Raw genomic sequence first — 20,783 nt, 5'->3', positions numbered from 1 at the left:
GCAACCACATGAAAAAAAATCTTTATTGTGAAGGAGGGGACATTTCCTGCTGAAGGGGGAAAAAGAAGCAAAACTGGCAGCTCTGAATGCTGAGCAGCTATTTCAGCCAGCCACTGCCATGCTCACAAGTTAATCTGCCTCTTTTTGATCTGTGAGTTGGCAATCAAAATGTGTCCTAAACCCAATGAGCTTTCATTGTTGCTAAAACAAAATTTTAAGTGACATAAACACTACAGGCCTGATCCTAGAATATGTTGAGCACTTTATGATAGATGCCAAGTGCCCTCAACTTCTATCAGAGAGCTGGTCAATTCCCTGCATCAAATTAGCACACTAGCCTTTCATCTCTGAAAGATTAAGGGTTATATGGCATAAATCACAAGTGAAATGAAGTTTGGTGGTCTCACAGTAATCCCTTGGGGACACTAGTCAACATTAAAGCAGTCAAAATATTCCAGATGAGATACAAACCCAAGTAAATGTTCCTACTTTCTTGTCTTGTTCTAAACTGACCTCCAGTTCCGCGGGTTTGAAAATCTTTTGAGAGAAATTGGACTCAGTTCTAAACACAATTGTCATAATACATAGGATTTTTTTAAAGTAAGTCCTTATCATAAAGTAATAAAGACACATAGTCTTTTGAATGCCTTTTAGTAGTAGTCCCAATCATAATGCTGTTAAATATAGGGCTACCTAAAATACTTGTTAGGAAGTTGGATATATTCATTATCTGAACATGGGGAAAAAACAGCTTCTTGGATTGTTGCCTTGTCTTTCTTACGAGGAAAATATTATACCGCGTTCTTAGAGAAACCATGTGAAATCTGAGGTTTTGTTGCTAATATCAAACTAGATGTGCGTTGCTTTACATTCTAACCTCAGGCTGCATCTATACTGCAAGCCTCTTCCGCAAGAGGAAATGCAAATGGAATGCTCATTTGCATAGGCCGTGCTCTCATTTGCATTTCCTCTTCGGATCCCTTTTGTGAAAGAGGTTTTTGCGAAAAAAAGAGCTGTGTAGATGACTCCTTCTTGTGCAAAAAAACCCTTTTGCGCAAGAGCTGTTCTTCCTCAATGAGTTTTTGTGTAAAAACCTCAAAGGGGGTTGAGCATCCACACAAGAGCTCTTGTGCAAAAAGGAGTTATTCCTCGTAGAAAGAGGTATATCTGCACCGCAAAGAGCCCTCTGTTCTGTCATTTTACTGTAAATTTTCTTGAGCAAAAACGTGCCTGAGGTGCGGACGCGTCGTGGGTTCTTTGCACAATAACCCTGGGCTGTGTCTACACACTGGCCACTTATTCTGGAAAAGCAGCCACTTTTCCGGAATAACTTGCCAGCTGTCTACACTGGCCACTTGCTTTTCCGGAAAAGCAATGACGATCTAATGTAAAATCGTCATTGTTTTTCCGGAAAAACTATGCTGCTCCCGTTCGGGCAAAAGTCCTTTTCCGGAAAAACTGTTCCGGAAAAGGGCCAGTGTAGACAGTCCAGTAGTCTTTTCCGGAAAAAAGCCCCGATCGCAAAAATGACGATCAGGGCTTTTTTTGCGGAAAAGCGCGTCTACATTGGCACGGACGCTTTTACGGAAAAGTGCTTTTCCAGAAAAGCATCCTGCCAGTGTAGACGCCCTTTTTCCGGAAATACTTATAACGGAAAACTGTTCCGTTTTAAGCATTTCTGGAAAAGGGTGCCAATGTAGACGTCATCATCATATGGCTTGACTTTGCGAACGAAGATCTAGGAAAGAAATCCACGTCTTCTGCAGGCACGCTGGTGGCTGATGAGGCCTATGCAGGACAGGCAGGTCCTGCCACAACGGCTGCAAATATAGGTCTGATCCGGGATAGCTGCTGAGGGGTCATGGTTCTTCTTCCTTCTCCTTTTGTCCCTGTGGGTATCTTCGAAGAAGGTGGTGGCCTTGTGGACTGTATGCCGCCAGGAGTTGCGTTCAGCTGCTTGTGTTGCCCACTGACGGTGATCGATACAACAAGCAGTGAGGGACTTCTTCAGGGAGTCTTTGTACCGCTTTCGTGGTGCCCCTATGTCGCGGTAGCCAGAGGACAGTTCCCCATACAGCACGATCTTGGGCAGGCGGTGGTTCTCCATCCTGGCAATGTGCCCTGCCCATCGAAGCTGTATCTTGAGGACCATGGCCTCAATGCTGAGTGCGGCGATGTCAACATTCAGCCTATTGAGTTCATGTGCAATTAAAGCAGATCGTCCCTCAGGTCGAGTGCTGTCGGCTGAGTCTAACATGGTTCTGAAGTTCTAGCATGCGAGTTTAAGTCCTTTCCCACCTTTTAAGGTGAGTGGGATGCGCCATTGATTCTTTGATATAGTTCGACCGCATATGGAGATGCCCGTTGGCCGCGGTAAGCCAACTGGGGGAGAAGGAGACGAGCTTTGTTTAGGCCACCTTTTCTAGGCCCCTCTCCGTGTGGAGCAAGCAGTTCTGTCCCTAAAAAAGGCTGCTTGGTCGCTCAGGGTGCTGCCGAGTGATGATGTCATCTCCAGGTCATCATCAAACGACCACTAACGCCTGAGCCGCCTGCATGCAGGATTGAGACTGCGGCTGCCAGTGTCATCTTACACCTGCCGAGTTCACCCCTTTCCCATCGCTACAGGACTTAGTGAGACCGTGGGGAGTAGACGTGAGTATTTCCTTCTTGCCTGCGCAAAGGAGCTTTCAAGTGGAGTGCAGTGTGCGCAGAACTGGCTCCACCCTTTGAACCCGGGGTTCAGCTGCCATGGCCTAGCAAGCTGGGACGGTGACAGCGAGGTCCTCGGGTCGTAGGTTTTACATCAGAGTTTCCTTCTCCTAGGCAGACGGCCTTCCAGGGCTGAAGAGATACACCTTCCCTGCTATTTCAAACCATAGCTGGTAGGCCATAGCCGTAATCCACAAAATGAAGTGGCGTGCCTTGGTCCCGAACACTTGGCCGTTGGGTCCTAACGAGACCCTTCCGCCCTGGCCAGTGACTCCGTCATGGGAGTTCATTCGCCCAGTGATGCAGTGTAAACATCACCCCCTCACGTCGTTTAGCCCGCCAGCTGAAGCGGTTTACCGGGGTGTGGCACTAGGAGCCAGATGTGAGAGATTTAGGAGATGGATGAGGACCAGTGCTTCCGTCCACTCAAAAATTGAGTGCAGCTACCAGAAAACAAAGGTACTACCTGTACCCAGAGCTCCCTACAACCCTAATGTAGACGTAGCCCTGTAGTATAGACATAGCCTAAGAGAGCAAGGACAAGAGGGATAGCATCAAGCAGGAATATGGCAGAATCTCTCTGTTTACATTAAATATGAATCTCCCTGCAGTTTACACCTAATTCAAGAACTAAACATGACCCTATGAATTCATTTGAATGAAGCCATCTTTCTAACAGCAACATTCCCCTGCAGTGATGGAAACCCAAACAAAAGAGCCACTGACTGCATTGTGCCTAGTGCATAAGAAACAGGAAGTGAAAAGTGACTGAGAACAGAGAATGTGAAACTGAGCAGTCTATTCATCCCCCTCCTTTGAACAGACAGAAGTGCCAAAGCAGAGAAAAATAAAAGTAATATTCAGAATGTGAAGAGGTGAAGCTGTCTCTAGTCCCAGAACCCAGAATCATGTATAGTTAATAAGGTCCCAGTTCTGCAAGCTGCTCCATGTCACAGTTCTCTATGATTTTGTGGATCACTGTGCCCGTGCCGAGTAAGGCTTCAGAATGTTATGGCTTATGACTTACAAATTGCAACTCCAACATTTCATTAAGGACTGTGTTAAGAACATGCCAGAGGCATTAAAAGCTAACATCCCAGTTCCATGTCTGATCATATTCGCCCCATCTTTGCAGCCAGTAGTGGCCCGTCAATACAGGCGAACTAGGCGGTCGCCTAGGGCACCAAGATAAACGGCCGTTTAGGGCTTTGGCGGCAGGGGCGCCGATCGCGCGCCAATCACACGTTTTGCCTAGGGCACCAGTTGCCGGCAGCTCATCTGGGGACTCCTGTCTGCAGCTATCTTGTGGGATACAGTTGGCGCAGGGGAGAGATCTGTGCTTAGCAAGTCTGGAAGTCTTTATGCTATTGAAATGGGTCTGAAGACCATGCTCCTTTGCATTGTCAAGACTAGTCATGACTTCACCCCCTTTGCAGAGGCTGGCCCTAAATCTGAGCCATGCATCACAGGAATCACCGCTCATGAGTCAAGTGGAGGGCAAAGTTGGTCTTAAGCCACTTTTCTGCCTCCTGAATTCTGGTTAGTGTCCCACAACCCCAGTATAAAGTAGTCCAGCCGAAGCGGTTTCTCTAATCTGCAGTGGTTTGGAATGGCCTCCTATGGACAGCGTTGGTGACCAAGAATAGCAGAATGCTCTGACCATGCCCCCTTTATCAAGAGCTATGCTGGGTAACAGAGTCATTTTGCCTAACATATGTCACTCCATGCAACACTCTCCTCCCCCATACCACATGTATTCCACAAGGGTCAGATGAGCTAACTTCAAGTATGTCGACACTGCAAACTTATGTTGGAAACAGCTATTCTGGAAGATATCTGCTGGAAAAGCTTGTTTTGAAATAGAGCATCCGCACTACAGGGAAGCCTCAAAATTAGTCCGAGGCAGGCTCCCCCTAATGTGGACGCGCTATCTTGATGTAAAGCCCCAGGAGGCACTGGGGAGGAATAACCTTAGAACGGCCCTGGGGAGGAGTTATTTCAACATAGCAGCAGTGGAGCGTCCACACACATCCTCTTCTGAAAGAGCTTTTTTGGAGGAGGCATCATTCCTTGTGGAATGAGATTTAGCAATGTTGGAAAAAGTCCTCTGTTATTTCAATTTTCTTTCAAAATAATGCAATTGCTGTGTGGATGCTAGTATTGTTTTCCCAGAATAACCGCTGTTATTCCGGAAAAACCGTGCTGTGTAGACACACCCCCAGTGACTCCTTCAATCAAGCCAGCACACTAGGGGTCATAACACAGCCCCGTACGAGGACACCTGAAAATGACTTCTGTTGTGACCAATCTTTGCTCAGCAGATACTAGGAAGAGGAAAAGCTTATAGCAGAGGTGGGCAATAATTTTCACCAGGGGCCCACTTGCTGAATTTTGATACGTGGTCATGGGCTGGCTCCACCCCCAGATGGGATGAGGTCAGGGTGGAAGGGCTGAAGCTGGGGATTAGCCTTTCCCCAGAGTTGTCTGGGGCTGGAGGCTTTGAATTAAGAACATAGGAAAGGGCTTGCCACTCCCAGCCCTGCCGCTACAACGTTGCCTGGCAGCAGCCCGGGGTTGCTGCAGCTATTCAAAAGGTTTGAGGCTCTGGCCCCTGCCAGGTAGTGCCACGACTGTCAGCTATGAGTCATTTAAATAGGATCCTGCTGCCTGAGCCACCACGTGGAAATTCGGTGACAGGATATAAAGAGAAAGCAGCCAGATGCAGTCCATAGGCCAGATCAAACTGTTAGGCGAGCTCAATCCAGCCCCCAGGCCACATCTTGCCTAGCCCTGGTTTATAGGGTCCTTTGCCTCTCTTTGCATGCATGCACAGAGGCCTGGCACAATTGCCTTGATTGCTCTGTATTGCTGTTAGTTCACTATGCTCCTGGTATCATCATTATTAGGAGAAGCACTACCTGTATTGGTTATACCACCTACTTCAAGAGGAAGAAATGAGAAACAATTGCCTTGTTTAAAAAATATTCTTAGAATATGGGCTAGTATAGCTTCTTTGTGCTAAGTTGCCAAATTCATATATATTTATAGTAGGCATAATTGTCAGATCTGATCTGTCACTTTTTGCCTCTTAACTCATCTATCATCCAGAGAGTCTGCCCTGTAAAGTACTTTGAAATGCTGCTTAAAGTGATAAAAAAAATCAGGAAATAATAGTAGCTTTACTCTACATTCTCTTCTGAAAATTAGCTCCAAGTCAGATATTGGCCATTAACTCCTTTGACCTGCTCATCTTTGAAAGACAGGTAGAACTGAAAGTAGGACCTAAGACTCTTTAATATCTTCAAGCACTGACATAATCTTAATTGTTTTCTACTTTTCTAAAAAGACATAAATGGATTTTAGAGTGTAGGTTACAGAAAACTATATTTTCAGGATAAGCCAAGTGATCATAAAACCAGTTTCAGAAATCCCCCAGCAGTAAAACAGCATTGGATAGTGGTAATCATGATAAATAAGTGATTATGATTTTTTTTCTCAAACAAATATATACACTCAAGCCATAAAGTGATGGATTCAAATGCTAATTGAAGGATGAGATACTGCAAGTCTAAAATTCAAACAAAGATCCATTTTGATAAAAATGTGAACCAATATAACAAAATGGGATGTTTACAAGGCAGATTAGAAGCCTAAGGGGATTATTATGGATATATAAAACTTTTCAAATCTAAGTCCTCAGTTCATACTCAGACTAGGGCAGATGTGACAAATTGTCCTTTCTTCCTTACTCCTCAATATTACTTGCTCCCCTCCCCCATCAGAAGGCAGGTCTGTTGAGGCTCTCAACCTTTCCAGACTAGTGTACCCTTTGCAGGAGTCTAATTTGTCTTGTGTGCCCCCAAGTTTCACCTCACTTTAAATCTACTTGCTTACAGAATAAGACATGAAAATAAAGTGTCACAGCACAATTCTGCCGAAAGATTGTTTGCTTTCTCATTTTACCATATAACAATAAAAAAAATAAATCTATGGGAATATAAATATTGTCCTTACATTTCAGTGCGTATTTATAGAGCAGTGTCAACTCATTGTCTGTGTAAAGTTTTAGCCTGTACTGACTCTGCTAGTGATTTTTATGTTGCCCATTGTAAAACTGGGCAAATATCTAAGGATATGTCTACACTACAACGTTAATTCGAACTAACTTAGTTCAAATTAGTTAATTCGAACTAAGCTAATTCGAACTAACGGATCCAGACTAAAAAACTAGTTCGAATTAGCATTTTGCTAATTCGAACTAGCATGTCCACATTAAGTGGACCCTGAACCGGGCTTAAGGATGGCCGGAAGCAGTGCCGACAGGGCATCAGAGGAGGACTTAGAGCGTGGAGATGCTGTCTCAGGCTAGCCGAGGGCTGCGCTTAAAGGGTCCCGACCCCCACCCCGGACAGACAGTTCTCAGGGGAGTCCCGCTTGCAAAGCAGTCCTGGCTTGGAGTGCCTGGACTACCCACACTGGGCACATCACACCACTCGGCCATCAGCCCAGCTGCACTTGCTGCAGGCTGCCATCTGGGGACAGGGGGCAATTGGGGGGCTGCAGGAGAGCTTCCACCCCCAGAAGCCCGCAGAGCCAGCCCAGTACTCCCCATCGGGGGCTCGTGCCCCATTCCTCCCTCACCTCCTTCCACTTACCCTTCCCTAGCCCCCCTTCTTATTGATGTACAAAATAAAGATAACATGTCTTCCAAAATGGAATCTGTCTTTATTGAACAAAACTCGGGGAGACTGGGAAAAGGAGGTGGGAGAGGGGAAGAGAGAGGCTGGGAGAGGGGAGGGCAACTAAAATGATCAGGGGTTGGGAACAGGTCCCATATGAAGAGAGGCTAAAGAGACTGGGACTTTTCAGCTTAGAAAAGAGGAGACGGAGGGGGGACAGGATAGAGGTCTCTAAAAGCAGGAGTAGGGTGGAGAGGGTGCATACAGAAAAGTTCTTCATTAGTTCCCATAAAGAAGGACTAGAGGACACCAAAGGAAAGGAATGGGTAGCAGGCTTCAAACTAGTAACAGAAAGTTGTTCTTCACAAAGCAAAGAGTCAACCTGTGGAACTCCTTGCTGCAGGAGGCTGTGAAGGCAAGAACTAGAACAGAGTTTAAAGGGAAGTGAGATCAAGTCATGGAGGTTGGGTCCATGGAGTGCTATTAGCCAGGGGGTAGGAGTGGTGTCCCTGCCCAAGGTTTGTGGAAGGCTGGAGAGGGATGGCACGAGACAAATGGCTTGGTCACTGTCTTCGGTCTATCCCTTCCATGGGCCATAGGGTTGGCCGCTGTCGGCAGACAGGCTACTGGGCTAGATGGACCTTTGGTCTGACCCAGTACGGCTATTGTAAGCTCAGGGCTCAGGGTCGGGGGTCTCAGTGGACCCCTTTGATTCTCTTGCACACCTGCTCCTGGGTGGCCAGGCTGGCAGCTCTCCTGCCCTAGCTGGCCACTTTCCTGTGCCTAGTGCGGAGATCGTGGACGAGGTCAACGATGTCTGCACTAGCCCAGGCGGGTGCCCGCCTCTTGCGGTCCCGGGCAAGCTCCCGGGAGCCGCCAGCCTGGTCCTGGGAAGAGGGGGAGAGCTGGGGGGCATCGGGTGGGTGGCTCGATCCGTGCCAGGTGCAGGGTCTGCTGGCTGGGTGCCCTTTAAGGGCTCCGGGGCCGGGAGGGGGGGCAGACGAGTTTCCCTGTTGTTGGCCAGAGTGGCCACCAGGGAAAGCTGGGGAGGGCTAGCCTCCCAATAGTTCTAATTAAGGGGCTACACACCCCTTAATTCGAACTAGCTAGTTCGAACTAGGCTTAATCCTCATAAAATGAGGTTTTCCTAGTTTGAACTAAGTGCTCCGCTAGTTCGAATTAAATTCGAACTAACGGAGCGCTAGTGTAGCGCCTATGAAAGTTAGTTCGAACTAACGTCTGTTAGTTCGAACTAACTTTGTAGTGTAGACATACCTTAAATGAGTTAATATACCCCTAAAAGAAGACCCCATGATACACCCTTGATTGAGAAACTCTGTGTTACTCTGTAGCAATGTCAGAAACTTGTGTCAACAGATAATAACTTGTGATGATGTGCCATGCATGAGGCTGACTTCCAACAATAAATAAGGGCACCAGTGCACAGGAGACAACCTAACTGTGCCACAAGGACCTGCAGTTCTCTTCTCTCACTCAAAGCCTCTCTGAATGAATCCTGATATGGAAGAAGGCCGGAAAAATGTTCAGTTAAAATCTATTCTAAATTATATGAAAAGTTAATTACCTTTCTTACTCAAAGTCTACTCAAATTGAAGAAAGTCTTTCCATTGATTTCAGTAAACTCTAGATCAGGCCCTATGGTAATACTAATAAGAAGAGCTGATTGAAAATGGAATTTTCTCTCTTGTAGAAAATTCTGATATTTCAACATTTCTTTTTGTCCCAAATAAGGACAAAACTATCCAAATACTGCTATTTCTCCTGGTACAAAAAGTTCCATAAAATTTAAATTCACAAATATCCATCACTGTGAGAGATTGTGGTGCACCATGGAGGAGAGAGAGAAGGGCTGGAGAGAAGGGCTTATAGGGAAGAACAGGTGCATGAATTATCTAGAACTACAATTCCCACAAGGCACTATAGTAGATTCGACACATGCAGGGAATGCTTACATTGCCTGAAATGACATGTTTTGTTTCTAGTTTCCTGACAGAAAATTAAAATGAAACGGATCTTGTCCTGCAATAAATTTTGATTTCAGTGAAATCCCATTTTCTATCAGGAAAATGTTTTCTCTGAAAACTTTCAATTAACCCTACTGCTAAGTTAATGGCTTCTCTTGCATCTGTTTTCCCTCACAAAAAGACCAACAGACAGAAAAAGCTGCATAAAAATTCGCATGACAGAAAAGTCCATGATTTATCCCTGCCCATTTTATGACAACCACCTGTAGCTCCCACCATCTTACCAAAATGGTATGGGGGATAGATATACTGAGAAAATAACCAAATCTATCAACATAGTAATATAAAGTTCTGGTGAAGAAGTTCCTCCTACAACAGCGGTTCTCAAACATTTTGGCCCATGGCCTAACCTGCTCAACACAGACCCTTTCCACAGACCACCAGCCAATCACCCACAATGTCAAAAAGTGTGGAGGAGGGGGTGGGAGTGGAGTCTGGCCAGGAGGTAGGGTGCAGGAGCAAGCTGAAAATGGGGGGGTCTGGGAGGCAGGGAGGGTGCAGGAGCGAGGTGGGGGTGGAGGCTGTCAGCTGAAGGAGGATGATAGAGGTGTGGAGTCTACGCACAAGGGAAGTCCTTACGTGGCTCTGTACTGCTTGCCACTTCCAGGCAATGTCCCCTACTGCTTCCATTGATTCCAGCCAATGGGATCAGAGGGGAAAGCCTCCACGTGAGCTCTTTGCTGTGCTACTATTTCCCCAGCCGGGGAAGAGGGAGCCAGCAGCATGTGGAGCTGCTTCCTTACCCTGCAAGCTGGATCTAGCCCACGAGTCTCACTCCCACACCCCCAGCAGTGGGAAGCTGGTACTGGGGCTCCATAGGCTACGTCTCGACTACCCTGATCCATCGGAAAAAGGTACACAAATTGCGCTCCCCAATTTGTGTATCTTTTTCCTATAGTTTTTTCTGAAGAGGCTTTTCCAAAATTTGGCCCATCTACACTGGGCCAAATTTTGGAAAATCCTCCTTTCAGAAGAGCCCTTCTTCCTCATGGAAGGAATAAGACAGGGATTCCGAAAGCGCACGTCTGCTTTCTCCCTCCCCCCCAAAAAAAACGGAAGAGCAGACACGTTTCATTGACATGGCAGAGTTTTTTCGGGATGCCTCTGGTATCCCGAAAAAACCTCATAGTCTAGACGTACCCATACTCACAGGGGGGGAGAGAGGCTGGAGCACTAGTGTAGGCCCCTTGTTGTAGAGGTGGGCAGGGATGAGCCCCAAGCCCAGGGTGCACCTGCAAGATGGTCACAGACCACTAGTGGTCCATGGACCACACTTGGAGAACCACTGACCTACTACAGCAACACCAACCCATCAATTCTGAATGACTGCCTATTCAGTGAACACCATCAGTGATGGCTACTGATGGACTTTGGAAAAAAGTATGTGGTCATATAAATAATATATGTGCACAAGTGAAATGAATTAAGGTTTCATGGATAACCTTAACTGTGGCATTTCTTACCTACTGTTTGATAGCTATTTTGCAACCATAACATAATTTTATTTTTATTTTCTTATGTAAAAAAAAGTGTGTGGGGGGGGGAGAGACAGAGAGAGAGAATGTATGGTAGGTGACAGAGACATAAAACATATTTAATCAGACACAGTATAGTGGCTAACTTTTGTTTATAACACTTTTATTTGAGGGGGATTAATTATGTGGTTTAGCTAATGTCTTAAGTCACTGATGTTGTATGGGCTGTAAGTTTGATGGTTAAAACAGGTTATATTTTTAATCAATTATTTGTGATTTTTGAGGGGCAAGTGGGCATGGATAAAAAAAGCACCAAATTCCTTTCTGGTATAAATGAGCAGAACACCAAGGATGCTGCTCCCATTTCCAGCAACAGAGAAGAACTGTCTAGGAACTGGAATTTCTGTCTCCCAGAACAATTTGAAGCAAAGAAGCCTGGGAAGGCAGACAGATGAGCAAGCAGGAAACCAGACAGGCAGGTCTATCTATCACTGAGCCCCTCTGGGTATGTCTACAGCTACAGGGTGTGATTCCCCATATGAGTAGACTGGCAGGCTAAAAATAATATCATGGATATTACATTACAGGTAGTGGCTGTTCTGAGTTCAGACCCAGGGTTGGGCAGGCTTGGATTTGGGTGGTTAGCCAGTGACTCAACATCTACAATTCTAATTTTACCTTAGTTTGAGCTAATGTCCTATCATAAATATGTCTGCCCAGGCTGGCACTCACACCTTCCAGGTACCAAATAGACATACCTTCTGTATCCCAGTTCTTTGTTGGTGAATGGGTAAAACAGCACTGCCGTACCTCACATGGATGCTGTGAGGAAAATACATAAAAATTGTGATGCAGTCAGATATGACAGTAATGGGTGTCATATAAGTATTTAAGATTGACTGAAGTCCTTGCATTTATGTACATCTGTCTCCAGAATGTCAGGTACCTCAAAAGCACTAAATTCATATTAAGGCAGTGATGCAAATAACATTTGAATAGAAGAAGCTTTTAAAAAATCATTAATCTTGTAAACATCTTTCACAATCCTACATATGATTTTGAGGATCCATGCTTTTTTACTGTAAACTCATTGTTTTTATGCAACATGCAGCTTTACCAAAAGGCATTGCATCTAGACTGGCAGCAGGTCTTTGTGGCTATTCATATGGCAGGCAGGAGTTAGGTATTTTCTGGAGACAATGCTCATTTTCTCCAAGGGAAAATATGGAACAAAAATAAAATGTGGAATGACCTTGCACTAATAAGCTGATGCCTCAAGATGGTAATTAAACCTAGCAGTGTAAGAGTGGTGATTTATGAGCAATGCCTGCTAAGGTGTTAATGAAAGCATCCCATTATAAAAAAAAAAAAGAGTAGAATTTAGGTCTTTGTATACAATGGGATATTTAGACCCTGACATAGCTCCAGCATAGCTTGAGAATCAAACCCAAAGTCTGATTTACATATTGGAGATGTCCCCCTTTTAGGAAAGACCTAATCAACCAAAGACCAACACTACAGATTTTGTCAGATGTGCAACCTGGTTCTGAATTTTGCACCTTGGTCCTAACACTAGTATAAAGGCTTGAGTACACAGAAGTTTTTAACCACTGATATAGCAGCACAAGTGACAACAGTGCATGACAGTGATGTAAACTGTGACACACCTTGAGTTCTATATTCTCTTTGTACACAGTGATTTTGTTTGGCCATAAAACCTTTGTGGGACAGAAACCATCATTTTAGTTAGGCATGAACTAGAGCTGGTCAGAAAATAGTGGGTTTCAGGCATTTTGAGCCAAATGAATATATTTATTTTTCAGCTTTGTTTAAATTTGCAATGGAAAATTTACTTTCAGACAAAACATTTAAAACTAAAATTGTTCCTCATGGGAAGAATATGAACTTCTGGGGCCATTTGTGCCCATTGTCTCCACTGGTCTAGGCTCTCTGGTCTCACTACATCTCCTTTGATGCACTGATTTCTCCCCTTTCAGTGTGGGGAGGGAGTTCATTATAGTAGTTCCTGGCTCCACTACATCAAAAGAGATGTCATTTGGCTAGAGAGTCTTCCATGGGGAAGCCTGGGAGTGGAAGGCATCCAAACTAGGGCTCCAATGATGCACTGTGATGATCTTCTGAATGGAAATAGCTCAATTTTCAGCTTAAATATTCCTGTGTGGGGTTGAAAATTGAAGACTTCTCAGTTTTTGAGTGTTTTATTTTTCAACAAACTATTACATGTTTTTCATGGAAAACAAACTTTTGTGAAAAATTTTATTTTGCCCAAAACCCAATTTTCCATCAGAAAAGTTTTGAGGGAAAATTCCACTAACCCTAGTTTGGTCAGTGTTGCACAATGGTACCTGGTCCCCAACTGGCATCTCCGAATGCTGCCATAATATCAAATAATAATACTAATACTAGCATATTGTCACTTAATTTATGCCACAAACTATGTAACCTACTCTCTTCTCAAGTGCTAATGTCAGTGCCAGATTAAGGTCTTGGTAGGCCCTAGGCATTCTTACAATTGCAGGCCTTTAAATTAGATTATATATAAATATATAAGGGAGAAATGTCTTAACGCTATATGCCTACAATCAGGGCCGGATTAAGACCTTTAGAGGCCCTAAGCATTGAAAAGATTATGGTGCCCCCCATATGTAATTCAAAATAAAAACAATACTATACCGTAAAATCTCTTTTTTTTTTTTTTTTTTTTTTTGGTGCCCCTGCTTTGCTGGAGCCCTGAGCACATGCTTAGTCTGCCTGTTGGGTAATCCAGCCCTGCCTACAATTAATAGTTAATTGTATATTATATCTGTATGTAGTTGTTGACTAAAGATAGCAAATTATTAAATTTGATTTAGCAGTTTTCTTTTCTTATTTTCAAGTCAATTATAACTTTTTTTTAGGCTCTACGTTTTTTAACTTCTAAGTTTTTTGCAGGCCCTAGGCACTGGACCTATTGTGCCTAATAGCTAATCCGGGCCTGGCTAATGCTCTACATTACTTTGAACCTGCCAAATATCCTTCTATTTCCAAATCTGTATTAAAAACTGAACACCAGCAAAGAGGATTAACTCCCAATGATTTATCAATAAATATATTTAAATTATATATGGGGTGGTAGGAAAAGCAAACGCTTTGCTTGCAGAAATAAAAGCTACATTGAACAACTTTATTTTTTTCCTTCAATTTCTTATATTAATTCCTTTTATCAGGGCAAAACTGATATTATCTCCTCCTTGCTTAAAAAATTAAAGCCATTCTTAAAATGACCTGAGACACACCATAGTGGAAAGGTATCTATTAGATAAAGTTAAATGAAAGGCAAGAAAGAATTCCCTGTATAATCTTGCCTCTTACCAATGACTTGGATAGATCTTTTCAAACACTAAAATGAAAGGACATGCAGTTTCTGAAGTTCCCTAGTTTCAGTTACAGTACCTGAAAAAAAAATGCCAAAGTTGAAAAGTATCTAAAAGGATAGAAGATCAAATTTGTTTTCTCACACAAGGACTCTTTTTGCTACTGGTCATAAAAGTTAAGAAGCTAACCTTCAACAAAATATCAAAAGGCGCCATAAACAGCTCCTACATTTCAGGTTAATTTTACAAACTGAAATCAGTTTCCTACATCCATGTAAAACAAATGGCAGAATGTGGATTTTAAGAGTTTGAATCTGATTTGAATACACTTTCCCCATCCTTTTCTTCATTCCATAGAGAGCAAATATTATTTAACTCATTACTATTTAACCCATGCCCTAATGTTTTCTTCTTCTTTTGATGTATGAAAAGAATAAAATAAATAAATAAGCAAACACTCCATAAATTGGAACTCATTTATGACCCCACTATGAACTATAAGTTTCTGTTGGCTAGCTTTATTATATTATTGTTGTTATTTAATAATAATTAGTGGGCTAGATCACCCTCTTTTGTATCAACAAAATGAAAGGAGCCTAACTCTAGCAGATGTGCTTTGCAGTAGCAGAATGTAGGGAGGGGGTGGATTTTGGCATAGTGCCCCCATTTCTTTCTATCCCATATTAGCTCCTCTGCTAGATGCTCTGCAGAATTTTGATAATGGGATTAAGAGATGGAGCAATGGATCAGCCACTCTCTACAGCATTTCCTCCTACTGGGCTATGAGATTTCCAACTGGAAATCAAATCCGGCCTTCATGCCATTTAGTCAATGTAGTTTCAAGCAACATTACCTCCCATTGAACCCTTCTGCAAATTCATTTGTGCACACAGGCCTAGGACTTAACTTTGTTATGTCTCCTGAAGACCCAAAGGACTGAGACACTGAGACCAGTACCCTCTATACACCTCAAACAGACCATCTGCAAAGGAGACTGGAAGAGGGCTAGATGTAAGTAGGGGGGTGAGAGAGTGAGGGTTGAAGGGTTGAGGAGGGGCTAGGGGCCTTTTCTTCTCCCTAGTGGTCCCTGGCCAGCACGGGCCTTTTGTGTCCCCGCAATCCTCATGGCTGGCACAGGCCTTCTGTCTTTCCCAACCCCCCTGGATGCCAAAGGCCTTCTGCCTACCTCCTGTGTCCCCCCTGGCCTCCAGGTGCCTTCTGCTTCCTCCCAGCTCCCCAGCCACTAGGGACCTTCTATCACCCCTCAGCCCCTGTGGCCAGCAGGTGCCTTTTGTCTCCCCCTAGTCTTCCAAACCGGCATGGGCCTCCCCCACTCCGGCGTTACAGCCAAGAACTGTGGGGAGGGATTTGGGATAGAGGGCTACTTACCCAGTTTGATGGCAGGAGAGATAGTGGCCCTGCTGGTCAGCTGCCCCCAGTGGTCACTCTGCATATAGCACTCCCTTATGGTCTCGCTACCCATGGTGACCACTCTCAGTATCATGTTCCTCTTCTCTATGTCCTTCCTTTTCCTTGTTATGGAAAACAGTCCCATTCCTGGCACTTCTTGTTTTCTTGATCCAACCAAACCCTGACCTTGCTTTACGTTAGGAGAAGAGGAAGCTGCATACTAAATTTGGTGGTCCTAGCTCTTAGGGTGCGTCTACACAGAACCCTAAACTCAAATCTATTCTGATATAGCTTATTTTGAAATTTGGTGCCTCTACACAGTGCCGAATTTCGAAATAACATGCTATTTTGAGCCATCTCTTATCCCTCGTGCAACAAGGTTTACTGGGATGGCGAAATAGTGCGCCTGTTATTTTGAAAACTATTTTGAAATAACAGGTGGCTTATGTAGATGTGGGGTAGCTATTTCAGTGTACCTCCTGTTTAAGACATATCCTTACTGTCTAAGAAGAGTTCGTGAACAAATGGACTCACAGACAGACACACAGACAGATGGACTCACAGACCTACCGACACACAAATCTCTAAAATCTATCTATCTATCTATCTATCTATCTATCTATCTATTAATTTTACATTGTGGAGGAGGGCTGTGTATGTAAATACAGTTAAAATGTGTCACAGCATAACTTCAAAAGAGCACGGCCTGGATTTGTTGCCTGGGGTTGAGGTCTGGCAGTTCAATCATTCTCAGTAGCCAACTATACAGCTGAGTCAGTGTTGATCATCGCTTAGTGAAGGCCGGTCAGCGACCCACAACAGCTGTTCTGCCCTGTTACACGCTATGATCCCAAAAATGCTGTGTCCACAAATAATCTGCATTGTGTTGGACTTGAAAAATTTGGTAAGAGGTTTTAACAATATTGTAAAAGGAGAATCACAAATACTTGTAAAATTAAGATTGTGCTTTTATTGTAAACTATTACCATTAAAGTAATAGTAAAGCCCTGCTTTTCAACTACTGATATTAACAGATCTGATTACTGATGTTAACAAATATCACTTAATATATACATTCACTTCCATTCCTTTGGAAGAAAGACAGTTGCCACTTGAAATTTAACTGTTTATAGTGCTGACCAGAAACACTGTGGACAACTCAAAATAATTAAAAAGTTTAACCACTGGGTGGTTTACCTTATGCAGTATAATTGCATTAGTAGTAATGAAAAAGTAGAAAAAAATCAATAAAATATTTATTTTATTTTAACATTGTTCGTTTCAAATGCCAAGTAAATAAAGGTAAAATTTCATTGTAGACGTCTCATTTTTCTCATTATTGAATGTTAGGAGGGGTGCCAAAGTCATAATTCATTGAGGGAGCCAAAACCATATGGGCTGGCCCTGGCTGTGTCCAAAATAAGACGGCTTCTTTCTGAAGAGGAGAGAAAAATCTTTCTCCCGAACATAGATTTTAAATGCAACACAGTATTTTAGGGCATGAAGGGAAGAGTACTATACATTTTAAATGGTAGTTTTTTTTAAACAGGCAATATGCAACAATACAGTTCCACCACTGGCCCTAATGGAGAGTTTTAATGCTTCAAAGATTAAAATAAGGATTCAGAAATAGCTTATACAGTTTGGTCAGGGATGGGGTGAAGTGTGTACTCCCCTAGTCTATGTACAATATAGGTTTTTGCTATACAAGGGTCATTGAGATGTTAATAGATCACTGAAAGACTTGTAAGCTTTTTCTGCATTAAGCTGTTTTCATGACACAATGAATTTGTGATAAACAGGATTATATTAATCAGAGTTATAAAGGTAACTGATGTACCTCAGAGTCTTTCAAAGGGACAGAAGACATTTTCAAAGTGGTGCACATGTATCAATTTAATGATCATGTAGTGCAGTGAGAATTTACTCTTAAATGGCTTCTATTATATCAAGCGGGTCAATATACAAGTCAGAGTAAGGTATGCTTGAATACAAAGAGGTCCTAAGGCTCCTCTTTTAACAGGATCAGAGTGGTAGCCGTGTTAGTCTGAATCTGCAAAAGCGGCGAGGAGTCCTATGGCACCTTATAGACTAACTGAAGTGTTGGAGCATAAGCTTTCGTGGGCAAAGACCCACTTCATCAGATGCATGTAGTGGAAATTTCCAGAGGGAGGTATAAATATGCAGGCCAGAATCAGGCTGGAGATGACAAGGTGGATCCAATCAGGGAGGATGAGGCCCACTTCTAGAAGCTGATCTGGAGGTGTGAATTCCAAGAGAGGAGAAGCTGCTTTTGTAGTTAGCGAGCCATTCACAGTCTTTGTTTAATCCTGAGTTGATTGTGTCAAACTTGAAGATGAACTATAGCCCAGCAGAAGCAAAATGCAGGACAATGTAGCACTTTAAAGACTAACAAGATGGTTTATTAGGTGATGAGCTTTCGTGGGCCAGACCCACTTCCTCAGATCAAATAGTGGAAGAAAATAGTCACAACCATATATACCAAAGGATACAATTAAAAAAAATTTTCTTCCACTATTTGATCCGAGGAAGTGGGTCTGGCCCACGAAAGCTCATCGCCTAATAAACCATTGTGTTAGTCTTTAAAGTGCTACATTGTCCTGCATTTTGCTTCAGCTACCCCAGACTAACACGGCTACATTTCTATCACTGTAGCCCAGCAGTTTCTCTTTGAAGTCTGGTCCTGAAGTTTTTTTGCTGCAGGATGGCTACCTTTAGATCTGCAATTGTGTATCCAGGGAGATTGAAGTGTTCCCCTCAGGTTTTTGTACGTTGCCATTCCTAATATCTGATTTGTGTCCATTGATTCTTTTACGTAGGGACTGTCCAGTTTGGCCGATGTATATAGCAGAGGGGCATTGTTGGCACATGATGGCATATATTACGTTAGTAGATGTGCAGGAGAATGAACCAGTGACAGTATGGCTGATCTGGTTAGGTCCTGTGATGGTGTTGCTGGTGTATATATGTGGGCAGAGTTGGCACCGAGGTTTGTTGCATGGATAGGTTCCTGAGTTAGAGTTATTATGGTGCGGTGTGTAGTTGCTGGTGAGAATATGCTTCAGGTTGGAGAGTTGTCTGTGGGCAAGGACTGGCCTGCCTCCCAAGGCCTGTGAAAGCGAGGGATCATTGTCCAGGATGGGTTGTTGATCTATAACAACCTCGCCGCTCTTTTAACAGTTGATCTCCAACCACCTCAGTGGAATCTTGTGATTTACACTAGGGTAAGTGATAGGAAACTCAGAATTAGCACGGATTATGGGTTATGGTACATTTGTGATCAACTCAGAGTCTCTGTCTATTAAGACACAGCGTGCATTACAGAACTTTGTTGTGTTATGTGACCATCCAGGTTCTGTCTTGTTTCTCTAAAAAGGAACAGTCAAGATGTGGAGATATGAACCTAGTTCAGACATTTTAAAAGCAGCCTAAAATGTAAGTATATGATAGAGGAAAAGCAGAGAAACAGATACTTAAGCTATTTCCATCAAACAACCTTAATGTGACTTGCAAACTTGAATGATTTAAGAGATAAGGTAGATGAAATAATAGCTTTTATCAGATCAATGTCTACTAATTTTTGGAGTCTCAATTGTTCAGCATCCCTCCTGAAATACACTGAATATGTCAATACTCACTGCAGTCAGCAATGCATTGATGCCCATGCTGCTGCAGCGTCACTGCTCTTGATCCTCGCCCTAGCTAATTTAAAGCTAGCTCTGATATGTTCATATGTGCTGTAATCCCATCTCCCATGGCTGTGTTGCCATATCCAAGTAAGAAGGCTGATTCTCAGAAGTGTTGAGCATTTAAAATTCCAATTTCTCAATGAGGACTGCTGGGTACTGGCTGCTTCAGAAAATCTGACTATAGGTTTACCAAATTGGAGACCCTAGAAATGGAAGCACCCAAACTCTTGAAAATATTCCCTTAATAAGTTTGCCAGAAGTTACATGAAAATTGTATTATAGTCAGAGAAAGAACCCATGTTTTCTGATTCCCAATCATAAGCTTTAACTACAAGACAGTATTTCCTTCCTGTTATAGTTTGCTGATTGAGGTAGAGCAATTTTGCCATTTGATAGACAATTTTTACATGGGATGGTACAAACTGTCTTAATAAGGATGGTGTGATCAGCAAATAATAGACCTGTTTTAAATTTCCATACTTTCACTGTATCTGTTTATATTGCCTTTCGTATTATGGATAAGTTTCACTGTATCTGTTTATATTAGTCTCATGGTAACAGGTAACACTTCAAGTTTGTTTAGACAAAGCCTGTATTTGGCCAGTGTCACTAACAACTGTGGAAAATGTCTGTCTTGATCTTTGCCAGTTTACTTATAAACTATACTCTCTGCAGTAGGGAAAACACGTATTTAAGTCTCTTGTAGGCTTCAAAAGGATGTGATGCTCTTGTGTTAATGGCCTCAGTTGCCAAGACTCCACAGCCAACTAGAGATGGGTGTCAGATCTCCACACAGACTCTCCAGTATATCCGGAACTGGGAAATAGAATCTGTGCAAATGGAAACAAGATAAAATGTAATCAAGTCTATCCTTAACAGCAAGGCAGGATGTGACTCCAGTGTTGCAAGACAAATACATCTCACACCACTTAACTAGTTTTTTTACTAGGCTTCTTGTGTCTGTGGAATTTACATAACAGAGTTGTTTGCACGTACCCAACTGTTAGTGGATTTATATCAGTAGGGCCATTTGCATGGATAGAAAAAATAGATGTTCCTATATTTGTAGGGAAAGTCCTGCCACACATCCACTCTTAATTACTTAGACATGTTAATAGCTCCTTCCCACCCCTTCAGTTGGCTACATGTGTTAGAAATAGAGAATGCTCCGTAGCTCTCAACATCAGGCCCTACACCATTGCTGCTTGCTTGTGAGTGTAAATTCTCATTGCACGAAGAATTACATTTAAATATGAGAGAGAAATGAGAAAATCCCCATCTTTGGAGGTACAGTAGCTAAGATTGGACCAGATAGAGTGTTAGAAAATATTAGAATGAATGAGAATAATTCTGGCCTAGCAGGCAGATGGCCTAGCTAAGT

General features: G+C 43.1%; 1 long non-coding RNA gene across 1 annotated transcript in view; it reads right to left on the bottom strand.

Annotated features, from left to right (window-relative positions):
• The window catches only part of LOC142818359 (uncharacterized), a 46,923-nt gene that overhangs the window by 14,976 nt on the left and 11,164 nt on the right, over positions 1–20,783 (bottom strand). Inside the window, exon 2 of the long non-coding RNA XR_012895847.1 lies at positions 11,667–11,730. This is a non-coding gene — a long non-coding RNA (uncharacterized LOC142818359). The remainder of the gene's footprint in view (positions 1–11,666; positions 11,731–20,783) is intronic.

Source organism: Pelodiscus sinensis, chromosome 1, assembly GCF_049634645.1.
Source record: "Pelodiscus sinensis isolate JC-2024 chromosome 1, ASM4963464v1, whole genome shotgun sequence".
NCBI classification, from domain to species: Eukaryota; Metazoa; Chordata; order Testudines; family Trionychidae; genus Pelodiscus; species Pelodiscus sinensis.
The sequence above is the reverse complement of the archived record's forward strand: the minus strand, read 5'-3'. Positions and strand labels throughout refer to the sequence as shown.